The 10,713-nt window shown below is 43.6% G+C and overlaps 1 non-coding gene across 1 annotated transcript; it reads left to right on the top strand.

Annotated features, from left to right (window-relative positions):
- Positions 1–8,273: 8,273 nt before the first annotated feature.
- On the top strand, positions 8,274–8,355 carry trnas-uga (transfer RNA serine (anticodon UGA)). The gene has a single exon. It is a non-coding gene; the product is annotated as a tRNA-Ser (tRNA).
- Positions 8,356–10,713: the final 2,358 nt, after the last annotated feature.

Raw genomic sequence — 10,713 nt, 5'->3', positions numbered from 1 at the left:
TAGAGGAGAATCTGAAGGAATACTGTTGTGTTGCTTTCTGCGCGATGTATACCCATCATCTCTCCAATCAATTATTCGCTTCCGCTGATATTATTGACTGAAGTTCTTGACAAATAGGAGGACAGAAGTAATCAGCAACATTCCTTCATCAACATCAACACTAAACTTCTCATTGTTTTATGTTTATTATACGGGAAGCGATACAGGTGATTTCAGGTGCTAAACGGTAATATACCAGCTCAGAACACGCCCTTGAGGAGGATGAGAAATTCAAGAGAAAGAAATCGGGATGACAAAACCCTACATGTTAACTCAGAAGGCATGAGTTTGCTGGAGCTAAAGGAGAATCCTAAGTGCTTCTGCCGATATGTTAGGAACAGAAGGACTGCAGGGGACAACCTTGGTCCGCCGAAATATCAGAATGATGTTCTGTGCGTGGAGCCAAAAGAGGTGGGGGTGATTTACTCGCGAGACAATCACAGCGTCTAAGGAGTGAGATAAAGAAGCGGCGAGACCGTGGACCCGATGCAGATTACAGTGGATGAGCTATTTTGCAGACTTCAGGCAGATGACGGTGGACGAATCCCCCGGGGCTTGAGAACGTGTTCCCTCGGACCCTATGTACAGCAAAAGGGAAAATCTGCCGGTCCATTACTTTCTGCACAGCTACCGCTCCTTTCTGCAGAAAGTCAGGAGCGCCGAGTTTCCTGGATTGCACATCACAAGTGATCTCACATAGTTCATCAATACCACGTGTTTAGTCACGAGGGCAGAGATCTGCATCGAGTTCCTGGGGTGATTGAGGCAAGAGAGGCTTCCCGCCTCTATTCCAACCAGATTTAAGCGGAATACTGCCGGCAGTGTCCTTAGGAGCTGCATAACCGTCTCACACGGGAATTGCAAAACATCTGCACACGAACATGGTAATGAAGTGTCAGAACTGCTGGGAGAATCATCAGGGCTCCTTCGTCCACATCCCAGAAGCGCTGCGTTCACAGAGACCTCAACATTATCAAAGGCAACTCCCATTAGTTCTGCTGAACCACAATATCATCGACCTCATACCGTCAGGTGGAACGTACCACGGGATAAGTTCAAGGACTGTTTGTTGAATAACATCTTTCTCGCCCTTTGAGACTGCTGAAGGTCCAACTGGCATTCATTAAACATTATTTATTGCAACGTCTGTAGTATTATGCAAATATGTTTAACTATATGTTCTACTGTATATGCATTTTTGCCATCTTGGACAGCTCCAGAATATATGTTAATCTGTGATAATATTATTGTCTGAACAATATTTTGTGTATTCAATGTGATATAGATTTTGTGTTTCGAAGCTTGGTTCCAGATAATTAGTTAATATATTTAGATATATGCACGTTTATGGTTGAATAACAGTAGATTTAATGCTGAACGAATGATGTTTGAAGAGGTTTAAGTGAAAGTTCAAGAGATGGTCCCACAAAACAAACGGCTGACGACAAGAATGGTATTCGGATGCACGTTTCCAGAGCAGAATGGATTCCCAGTCCATCGCTTTAACCTCACCACCAACTCGTCGGTTATTCAATGTCTGTAATTCTTTGGAACACACAAATCTTCGTTTATGGTCTGCATGCTTGCTTTATGTTCTACTTCTATTGATGGTGCTTGTCCATGCTTACCGGAATTCATGAAGATGGATAAGGAAGAGTTGAAATGATCTGGGCCAACCACAGAAAAATGGAAATAGCTATCGTAAGCCCCTTGGGTGCTGTGGTCGTGTTCAACATCCGGGTTATATTCCCTGCACAGTAACTCAGAATATTCTGTATAGTATTATCTGTATAAGATAAAAATATTTTGAACTAACAATGTCCAGTTGTTTTCTTATCAAGCTGTTTCACCTCAAGTAAACGGATATTATAGGAATTCACCACCTGATTCTTAAATAGTAACTTTTCATGGTTTGGACAATCACGAAAACCCGACAGCAAAATACTCTTGGCCATTTCTAAATAATCTGACTTAAATAATGTGGCCTAATGGATAAGGTGTCTGACTTCGGCTCTTGATGTGAGATTATCAGAAGGCTGCCCTGTCGAGTCCTGTAACAGTGGCTAACCTGTAGTTCATGGCTACATGCATCCATTTCAAAGTGTGCCGCGCCGCGAATAAGATGACCGGGTTATGCCGCCTTCCTGGGAAATGTAACCTCATATCGCGTCTTCGTTTCACGCAACATTTAAATTCATGCATGTTGTCTGTGATGTATTTAGGAAAACACGCTCGTAAACAACACGTCAGAGCTCCCCCAACTGCCCATTGGAAGGCGAAGTGTGCTTCACATGTACAGGTCGGCTGCAGTAGAGGAAACACTGCAGTTGAACTTTTTAACGATTGGGAAAGGAGTTTCAATGCAGGTTTTCCTTTCAGCAGCAGCGTGCGCGGGGTCGGTCCTGATTGAGACGCGAGGAATCGGCACTGGAATCCGGAAGCATGGCTAATTTTGAAGGAGGAGTGATGGGCGATGACAGCCTGAGAGGGTTGGGGATGTCAGAGTTCAGTCTGAGGTATGAGGGCGCCGTGTTGTCCTGTATCTTACCTGTCCCTCGGTGAAACTGTGATTTCAGTTGGTTGAGCGTATTTAAATCAACGATAATGTATCAGATGATTACACCACATGCCGGGACTAGTTGTGTAAAATTAGTTAATACCGTCGGAAATATTCATATTGAATAACACAGTTGTCAACACGGTCGGCAGGACCTTTCTAAACATCTCGTCTTCTCTGAGCACAATCCTAAACTAGACTAATCTTATATGCACGCACCGTCCATTTCATTCTATTCTCAGCTTCTCTGTCAAAACAAACAACACTTCCCTTTCAACAGCAGCAGCAAGCTGAAAAACCAGTTTCTTTTCTACTACCCCATCCCCGGAAACTTGAAAGCACATTAATCCTTTGAGTGGCTACAGTAATTAAGTTTGCCATAAGTTCACGACCATGGCCGGGATAGATTAGTGGCCGAAGTCTTTGTGTTAAGGTTACAGTTTCCACTGGAGAGCTAGTTTCCAATCCCGTCCATGAGAGTTCGGCATTCTTACTCTCTTTCGTTCTTTGTGTTCTTTATTTTACAGTCAGTATGGCTGAAGGAAAGTTTCTGTCATTCAGCAAATATCCCCATCCTGTTATCTTTCATGATCTTCTCGTTTTCCCCTCCACTGTCAGGAGGATATGAATCACACTCCACACACTCTCTCTCAATCCATCTCCATACCAGTTTTTACCTAAACTGCAATTTGGTGATGTCATCGGCGATGGCAATCATACTCGACGTGGAGTGGGAGAATGTGGATGATAGATTGCACAGTTTGAATGGGAATCCTCTTGTGAGTTTCGACTTAGATGCACCGAAAAGAGGTAAATATAGATAGTAAATTTGGAAGGTGACGTGACAGGAATTGCAAGGTCACGTGACTCAAAAATGCTTCTCAGTGAAAGGATAATCAGACTAACTGAGCAGGATGTGAGACGAACTTGCGAAACATACACAAATGCTGGAGGAACTCAGTAGGCCAGGCAGTATCTCTGGAAAAGAGTACAGTCCGCGTGTGAAAATTCATCCTGGTGTCACTTGTTATTGTCTTCCATTTATCAAACGTCTCCGCTGTTCACGGTACACCTGCCCTTAATCATTCTAATTATCCAGCTTCTACCAACCGCCGAGGCAGGTAATTGCCGAGGAACATCACCCTATGCGAGAGAAATACGCTCGCAATTCAGTTTTAAACAAGCGTCCCTAGTTTGGGTCCTTTCCATTGGCAAACGCATTCTGACGTGCACTACATCAGGGTCTGTTATATTTTTATTCTGTCTGTATCAGGTAACGAATACTCTTGTAATCTCAAAGCAATACGGGCCCAGCATATTTTGACATCACGCTCTCCTCTCAACAAGGGAAAGGACAACGGGTCTTCCACCAATTAACTTCAAATGGCTTCGCAGTTCAGCTGTGACGCAATCTGCGAATGCAGGTTCGTTGGTCTAGTGGTATGATTCTCGCTTCGGGTGGAAAAGCATATGCGAGAGGTCCCGGGTTCAAATCCAGGACGAGCCCCGTTATTGGATATTATCAGCGATTTGCTTCACGATTTTTGCATTGCCGCACGAGATAATTGGCAATATCAAAGAGAAGCACTGAAGAAGGAATTGGAGATAGTTTTAAATGCAGGTAAGTTTGAAGTGTCACATTTTGGAAAGTCAAACCAGCTGAATATTTATTCGAGGAATGATAGAGCTCCGGGAGGTGCAAGTCAGCAGGGAGAGAGAGTCGGAGAATGGCATAGTTTGCTGAAACCCGTCTCATATGCAGAATGACTGGAAAGGTGTTCGGCGCGCTGGCCTCAGGAGGTCAGTGTAGGAGTTGGGAGACTGTGTTGCTGTTACACTCTGTTGTGGAAATACGTGTGAAATGGAAACAGCGCAGCAGTCTTTGGAAAACGATGGGTCTGCATGTTGATGAGCGCTGTGGACATTAAAGTGGAAGAACTTGAAACTGGCGAGTGTACTAATATAGTTTAACCTCTCCCCTTTTCCCGACCAGGACCCAAGTGCCTCTAACGTGCATACAATATCGGGTTTCGAATCGGTGCGGGCAGAAATTAGGTGACAGACGAAACTGCTCACTCCGGTCACATTGTTGTGCCAAACGCTTGGGATTTCGAGAGGCAGGATTTCACCATTGAACTCATTTTCCGCTGATCCGGATTGAGAGTCTCAGTTCCGATCTTCACCAATATCTGTCTTACGGATGTGACTTACTTCAGAATCACAATCAGATTCGGGTTTAATTTCTCGGACCGATGTCGAGAAATCTGTTAAATTAGCGGCAGCAGTACAATCAATGCATGATACATATAGAAATAAAAGTCAAATATTCAATTAGAGTATATATATGTATATTTAATTGTTAAATTTAAAATAGCTAAAAACAGATAAAAGAGTGATGCAGTGTTCATTGGTTCAATATCCATTTAGACGTTGGATGGCAGAGGGGAAGAATTTGTTCCTGAGTCACTGAGTGTGTGGCTGTCGGCATCTGCACCTCCTTCCTGATGGTAACAGTGAGAAGAGGTATGTCCTGGGTGATGAATTCCTTAATGACGGTCGCCGCCTTTCTGTGTCACCGCTATATGAAGATGTCCTGGATACAACGGAGGCCTGTCCAAAAGGCGGAGTTGACTAATTTCATAAATTATTGCCAGTCTCGCCGCTGGCTTTTCGGGACAGCAATGAAGATCCTCCATCCCTGTCGGTCGGCGACGTTCAGGGATTCATTCATCGTGTCAGTAGCGTCCTCTCGGTTTTCACAATTGCCTGCCAAGTCCCGGGTAGCGATTCAGAAATACCGGCGGATACATATGTAGACGGTCTCTTCATTTTCGTTTCACTGAAGTTTTCTTTGACCAGTTCGGCTTGTTATCTCTGAGCTGAATCCTTGAAATTGTAGGACCGGTGAGCACTCTCAGTCTGCCCTCTACCATTTGACTTGTTTAGCATGAGTGACCCTACCAAGATCCAATGCATTAATTCCTAACTCCAGCCAGCTTCACTCTCTAGGTTACGGACACAGGCAAGCCTTCACATCACGACTAGTTTGTGTTCTGTTTGGAGTCTATGGATGTGATCACTAATTATAAGCCAACTCTGAGACGAATACCAGGAATGTCTGACAACATACCGAGCTGAAACCAATCACGTGAAAGTGACAATCTCAGCCCATCCTGCGTTGGCAGAGTGTCGTTCCCGTGACGACGCTCGTTTCTCCATTCTGTAGACACTGAACCATTTCAGCAACGACCAAGGACTGATGACACGCAGTCACTCACACCGGGTGGTCTGGAGGAAGAGCCATTGCGTTGACTGTACTGCTGATCAATGACTGGGACGGGTGAACCACACAGGAGGCAGCGACCCTCCCTGCTAACCACACTGACTCAACATGCAGGTAGTTTGGGAATGCCTACTGGATGGATATTTAGAGTACATTGTGGTTGAGCCCATTAGGAAAAGGCAGTTGTGGATTGTGTGTTGTGTTGTGCTTTGACCAGGTAGATTAGTATACAGGAATGCTTCAGAGGCAGTGATTGTAATGTGATCGATTTTATCCTGCAGTCCGAGAGCGAGAATCTAAAATTAGACGTATGAGTATTCCATACAGTAAGTGGAACTGCAGTGTCGCGAGTGAAGAGAATAGAAAGGTGCAAACGGTTAATATTATTCTCAAAGCCTGCATATACAATACAACTCTGATATTTGTCTGCTCTGGGCAACAACTGAATACAGACATGCCATGGGTGTTGATTTAAAGACAGACATCAACCTCGGCACGAAAACGGAAATGAAAGAAAATCTCACAAACCCCAAATTGTCTCCTCCCCTGCAGCAGTTAAAAAAATAATTATAGTGACAATAGCAGTCCCCAAAAAATCACTGGCAGAAAAAAAGTCAGGGACGATAACAATCCTCGACCCCGTCAGTCGCATGGAAACACAATAGCAATAGCAGTTCCCGACCACGTCATTCGCAGAGAAAAATGTCAGGGACGATAACAGTTCTCGACACTGTCACTCGCAGAAAACAACAGCGACCTAAGTCTAGGGCTGGCCAAGTCGATTGGAAAGGGGAACGAGCAGGGTTAACGGCAGATCCCGCAGGACTGGTGTTCTAGGGGCAATTGGAAAGGCGCAGGATAGATGCATCGCAAATAAGAATAAATATTCGATAGGGAGAATGAGGCAACAGTGGCTGATACCGGAAAGTAAAGGCACAATAAAGGCAAAAGTGAGGGTTTATAATATAGCAAGCATTAGTGGGAAGCTGGAGGTTTGGGATGCTTTCAAAATACAAAGGAAAGCAAATAAAATTTGAAGACAGGAAAAAAATAAATGGCTAATAATAGAGAAAATAAAATTTTTTCAGACATATGAAGAATAAAAGGGATGCGAGAGTGGGTATCAGAAAGCTGGAAAATGACGCGGAAGAAGCAGTAATGGGGGAAAAGAAAAGTGTCGAACTGAATGAATATTTTGCTCTATGGATGACTCCAGCATAATGGCACCGAGAAACACGTGTCAGTGGGCATCAGTGAGAGTGGATAGTGTGGCTCTGGAGAAGGTGCCCGTGAAGCTGAAAGCTCTGAATCTGTATGTCAACGGGACCAGTTGGACTACAAACCTGGGTTCCAAAAGTGGGAACTGAAGATTCTCGAGGCAATAATAGTACTCCTTCACGTATCATTACATTCTAGAATGGATGCTGATGGTTGCAAAATTGGGATTGTTACTCCACTCTGAAAGAAGGAAGGGAGGCTAAAGAAAAGAAAATGTAAGAAAGGTTGCCTGACTTCAACGTGTTCAAAATCTCAAAAGATTAAAACACATTTAAGATCAAAGACAGTTGAGGAGAATGGGAGGATTTGTCAAATAGATCATCGTGTGGTACGGTGATGCACATTGCAAGGAAGGATACGGTGGAATACAAAGATTTGGGCACCGATGCTCAAAATTTCTGTTACTGTCAACAGCTAAGCGAGTAAAAGATGACCCGATTTCCAAAAGGCATAAAGTTAAAGATAACACATTTCTTTAATATTTTAAGCAAGATTACTTTTTTATTTCCATCTTTTACAGTTTCAAGATAAGAAAAAAAGTAAAAGGGGCCGAAGCGCAAGTTTGTGCCACCTGCATGTTGAGTACTTAGTAACAACCCCTTTGGCAAGTATCACACCTTGTGAGGGCTTTCTGTAGCCAGCTAAGAGTCTTTCAATTTTTGTTTGGAGGATATGCGTCCATTCTTCCTTGCAAAAGGCTTCTCGCTCTGTGAGATGCTTGGGCCATCTTGCATGCACAGCTCTTTTGAGGTCTGTCCACAGATTTTTGATGATGTTTGAGTCGGGGGATTGTGAGGGCCATGGCAATATCTTCAGCTTGTACCTCTTGAGGTAGTCCTTTGTGGATTTTGAGGTGTGTTTAGGATCATTATCCTGTTATAGAAGCCATCTCTTTTCAACTTCAGCTTTTTTTACAGACGGTGTGAACTTTGCTTCCAGAATTTGTTGGTATTTAATTGAATTTATTCTTTCCCCTACCAGCGAAATGTTCCCTGTGCCACTGGCTGCAAGACAAGCTCAAAGCATGATCGGTTCGCCATTTCCGTTACCGAAAATAAATCAAGTACAACGCTCACTTCAGGTGCAGTGCTACGGTAGGTGCTGAACATTGATGGAGCTGCGATGGCCGAGTGGTTAAGGCGTTGGACTTGAAATCCAATGGGGATTCCCCGCGCAGGTTCGAACCCTGCTCGCAGCGCTCACAACTACAAGCAGCAGCGTGTAGAGTGCCAATAAAACTTAACACGCTGGATGCTGTCTGAGAACTGCGTGTTCAGTTGACAATCTGCAGCCCCTCATTAATGAGGGGCAATAATAGACCGTCATGACACTGCCGATGATAATTCTTCCAATCTGCAAAGGAGCAACGTCGACACAGATGGCACCGGATATCAGGTTGACCTTGGGTATCTAAGGTTATGAGACAGAAACACACATTCAGCTGTTCAGGAACAGCTTCTTCCCCTCTGCAATCAGAATAATGAATGGACTTTGAAGCGTAAACTACCTCACTTTATTAATATACAGTATTTCGGTTTTTACATATTTTTCATAATCTATTCAATATAGATAATTGATTTACTTATGTATTTATTATTATGTTTTATTTCATTTGTTGTTATTATTATTATTTTCTCTCTCTGCTAGATTATGTATTGCATTGAACTGCTGCAGCTAAGTTAACGAATTTCCCGTCACGTGCCGGTGATAATAAACCTGATTCTGATTCCCTGTTCAACGTGGTACTTTCCCGATTGGATTTTCATTAACGACATGGATTTCGAGGTACTGAGTTCTGGTACCGTATCCAGCACAGATCTGGAGCCGGTACCACGTTCTTCAATAAATCCTGTTCCTTCAGCTGGGGAGATTAGAGAATTTGTTGAGTTGACATCCCATATTTCTGTCAGTTCTCGCAGCATTTTTAGCTGAGAATATATACCAGATTAGGAGGTCCTGATTCAGTACTTCAACGCAAAAAATTGAAAATGTTTTCCACACACACCCCTCACACACGCATATGCTGTTCGATGTCTTGAGTTTCTACTACACGAAAATAACCGACAGTGACTCAATTTACCTGTATCTGGTGAGGGGTCTAACCGAGAGGATCTTGCATTATACGCAATTGGTGATTACGTCAAAGTGAACTCAAATTTATATTTATAAGCACATCTATATGCACACACAAGCGCAATGAAGCATGCACTTGCTGATGGGAGGGGACAGGTGGAAACTAGCCAAATCAACATGCCAATACAGCCTTTTTAGCTACGATATTTTCAATTTGTAACCGAGTGTCTAACAATAGATTCTGAGTAGAAACAGGGCGATTGATGCCGGCGTGTTCTACAACTGTACGGATGCAGAGCTTCGTTCACCAACGTACTTCCTTAAGTTAGACAGCGGGCGATTTATCGCACTGAGCAGAATCCTTGCGTCCACATCAGAAAACAACAGATACAAAATTTGTGTCTGTTGTTGTTTGAATTTCCAGCTTCTGCAGATTTCCTCGTGTTTGCTATCCAAATCAGAACTAACTTTGGAATTTTAAGAATTAATGGCACTAATTTAACGTTAATTGCCTTATAATTGTAGAAACTGGTCAATAAGTATAAAGTCCTCTTGTTCCCTCTGTTGAAGGGCAATGTGTAAACGCATGAACCATTTCTCTACCTCAGTACAAACGGTGATAATACTTACGAGTTCTGCAGCGTTTGAATTTAAATGAAGGGACGGAAACATCCACTTCGTTTTATCGGTGAGGTGAGTTACTCTGGCGGTCAAAAACACTGGGAGGAAAACAGTGGCCGAAAGTGAACATGAAATTGATAAATTGCCGTGTAACTCTCTCTCTCTCTACCTCCTTTTCAATCTCCCTTGATCTGTCTACGATGTGACTCTCTACCCTGCCTCACTTCCATGTTCCTCTCCCTCTAACACACCCATACACACATTCTCTCTTTCTCTCTAACTCCCCCCCTCTCTCTCTCTCTCTCTCTCTCTCTCTCTCTCTCTCTCTCTCCTCTCTCTCTCTCTCTCTCTCTCTCTCTCTCTCTCTCTCTCTCTCTCTCTCTCTCTCTCTCTCCACATCTCACTCCCACACTTTCCTCACAAGTTGAAGCGAACGCTTAGCTGTCAATATTCGTGTTCAGTGAAAGGACTGCGTGAATGCAGTTGGACGTTTATAGATTTTCCTTTACAAGACAGCTCGGGTGGAGCGCAGGGGAGTGGGTGTAAACTGGTGCTGAAATGTCGGGGCGAACTGGTAATATGACATGAAGGAGCAGCAATTTTTTTAAACAAATCTGCTCCTGGACTTTGGTTCACTGCTCCGTCATGACACGACCACCATGTGAAATTTCGGTTAGCTGAAAACACTTGAATTGTCAACATAAAAATATTTCCATATTCAATAAGATATGTTGTTCTGCCGCGGCTGGGAGAGGGGAGATTGAGATTGTGATTGATTCGCCGAAGTGGGCAGCACGGTCTCTGAACGCGAAAAGCTTTCGCCGTTTCATATCACTCATTGTACAGACTCCCCATTGCTCTC

The sequence above is a fragment of the Hypanus sabinus genome, unplaced genomic scaffold (genome assembly GCF_030144855.1).
Source record: "Hypanus sabinus isolate sHypSab1 unplaced genomic scaffold, sHypSab1.hap1 scaffold_1682, whole genome shotgun sequence".
NCBI lineage: Eukaryota > Metazoa > Chordata > Chondrichthyes > Myliobatiformes > Dasyatidae > Hypanus > Hypanus sabinus.
Note: the sequence above shows the minus strand (reverse complement) of the source record. Positions and strands in the feature narration are given on the sequence as shown.